Here is a 3,010-nt window from a genome sequence, read left to right as displayed (position 1 = left end):
GGAACTCTGGCTGTTTCTACACCCCCCCCCCAACCACCACCACCACCACCACCACCACCAGCCACCCCCCTCCACACACACACACACACACCCACTGGTCCCCCAGTCCACACCGTGGAACCGGATCCGAACGTGGGGTTCAAAATGATACTAATTGATAAGAATACCCTAAACGGGAAGACGGTGGCAAGCCCCCCCCTTCAAAAAAAAAGGGGAAAAAAAGGGGGGATAAAAAAATCCCTCGATCAGTGGGGAATCTACGCCAAAACCCACATGATCTCTAACGTCAGCATGCGTATTTGCATACGATACCACCACCAGCTCTTCCACCCGGGTCTCGTATTCCGCGGAAAGTTGCAAACTGAAATTCTTACCCCTCCAGAGACGCGTCGCAAACATATTTTTTTTTTCTAAAGAGGGAAAGAAATACCCCTAAACACGCGCTGTTTATTTGCAATTAGAGGGAGGAGGTGGTGGGAAGGGAGAGGAGGAGGAGGGAAATTAACTTAAAAGTGTGATCTCAGTAACGGACTCGGTGGAATTTCTGCGAGAAGTGTAGAGCGAGATCATTGAATATTAAGTACAGCTCGGGTGGTGGTGCATCCCCGCAAACGGACGGTGTGCGTCTTGTAAGGGAAATGCCCCTTTTCTTTATGAAAAGTTCAAGGTGTCACTGATGAGCTCTGCAAACTGTTGATCCTGACCACGTGGAGTAGAGATAGAGGAACCGATGAGAAAGAGGGAAGAGGCAAAACCCGAGTTGCAGGAAGGATGCAGCTACTGGAGCAAATGCTTGTCGCCGCCTTTTGGGATCGAAACCGCCTCAGACCCTGGAGTGGGTGGGTGGGGAAGGGGCGTAGAAAGCAGTGAAATCAGTTTGCTTGTGCCCAGGGCTTCCTCCTCTTTGTGCTTCGGTTATAAAGAAGAGAAAAGAAAAAGAGGAGAAAAAAAAAGCAGGCGAGACATTTCACATTTGCAACTGTTGACGGGGGCTGAGGGAGACGGAGGGGAGACTGGGAACTCACTTATATAACTATCCTTCAAAATTAGGTCACGTTAACCTAGTAGTTTAACGGGGTTTCCCTTCTCCACCCTCATTCCTGATGCCTGTTGGAGACCTTAGCCTACAACTTTAAAAGAAAAGGAAAACTCTGCTTTTTTATTTAAATAACTGAAAGCGAGACTTCGTGGGCTTCAGGAAATGCATACTTATGCTGCGATTGAAAAGAAGTCCTCTACATGAGAAAGGGACTTTTAGAATTGGATACTTTCCCATTCACCTCTTGCTCCCTCTTCTTGCAGAAACTTTAGAGGGTTAGCACCCAGACTTCTCTCCCCGAGGTAGTTTGAATGAAAGTGATCTAGAGAGGAAAGTTCAGATTTGTGTCTTCTCACTAGCTGCTCTTGGCGTGTTAAGATACTGGCGGGCGGCTCCTATGTTGACCAAAAAGAGGGGCTTTCTTACAGTTCCAGAGTTAGTCTTTGGGTCCAGCTCCTGACTAGGTGGCGTCGTGGGGAGAGGAGGCTTTCAAATTCCTTCTCTGAAGGGAGTAGGGTGATTTGTCAGATTATCCCTCTGCGGGGGGGGGCGGGGGGGGGAGAGGGAAGGTGGCTTTCTTCCCAGGAGAACAAATAGATTCCAAGATAAAAATTCAAACTTTAGCACCTTGTGCCAGGATGGATTTAAGGATGATCAATGTATGGGTGATTTGAAGAAACTTAGCCGGCAGGAAATTTCACACCTAATTAATTACTTGTATCTCTAAAATCCGTAACTTGCATATTGAAAATGCATCCCGCCCTCCACTTCCCCTCCTCCCCAACCATTAATTCCAGTAGGCTTTAGAGCAGGACTTTTAAACCTTTCTTGAATCGTAGACCTCCTTGGCAATCAGGTGAAGCCTATAGACCTCTCCGAATGACGTTCTTAAAGGCAACATAAAATAAAATAGGGAAGATTACAAAGGAAACCAACGTATTGAAATAACAATTGTCAAAACATTGAAGAAGTAAGTTCGTGGACCTCCTTTTAGAGCTATTCTCCAGATGCAGTGGCCAAATAATTAAAAGACTTTAGGGATCAAACTAGTCTGGATCCTTCATTTTGCAGATCAGGAAAACAGGCCCAGAACGAGGAAGTAAATTATCTAGAGTCACCTAGGTGGTAAGTAACAAAGTTAGGTCTTCTGATTCCAGTGCCAGGTCATAGGCATATGACAGAGGACATAGTATTTATTAGAAGCAGACTTAATACACTGGACATAGTAGACTTAGTAATATCTCACAGTTGTACATCACAATGACAAAAAAGCATTCACATCACAGTAATTTGTTTTAGCCCCTCAACCAATTTTGGAGGTAGGCAGTGAATATATTATAGCCATTTTACATATAAGGAAACTGAAGGCAAAGAAGTACAATAATGCAGCCGTCTAGTATTACGAAGTTAGGAGTGTTAGAGATTAGGCTTGAATTTGGGTGTCCTAAATCCAAGTTCAATTTTTTTTTTTCATCAAAGCAACTAAATTCAGTTCTATTGTCCTTAGGGAGCTTGAGCGGTAACAAAGTAGGAGCATTGTGACCCCCTAGTCTGGGGCCTTCAAACATATGTTAGCTATGAGAGTGAAAAAAAGAGCTAAGGGTAGGAAAATGTTTAGGAAAATGAATGTCCTGGTTTCCTTATTAATCCTGGCTGTGTTACTACGCATCTGGGTGACCTTGAGCAAATCAATAAATCTCTCTGAGCCTCAGTTCTCTCATCCGTAAAATGAGAGGCAGAAATCAGAGAATTTAAAACTTTGGATGTTTTGAATTTTAAAGTGTAAATCCATTCTTATTACCAAAATGTAGAAGGTCACGTGAAATCCAGTTTTTAATGGAAAGCTCATTGGCCCAAGAGTGAAGAGATCTGGGCTCTAGTCCCAGATCTTCCATTTATTAACTGTATGGTGGGAAGCAGATAATTTCTCAAAGCCCCTATTTCCCCACTGGCAATATGGGACTTATTACC

This window comes from Gracilinanus agilis, chromosome 1 (assembly GCF_016433145.1).
Source record: "Gracilinanus agilis isolate LMUSP501 chromosome 1, AgileGrace, whole genome shotgun sequence".
Taxonomy (NCBI): Eukaryota; Metazoa; Chordata; class Mammalia; order Didelphimorphia; family Didelphidae; genus Gracilinanus; species Gracilinanus agilis.
Note: the sequence above shows the minus strand (reverse complement) of the source record.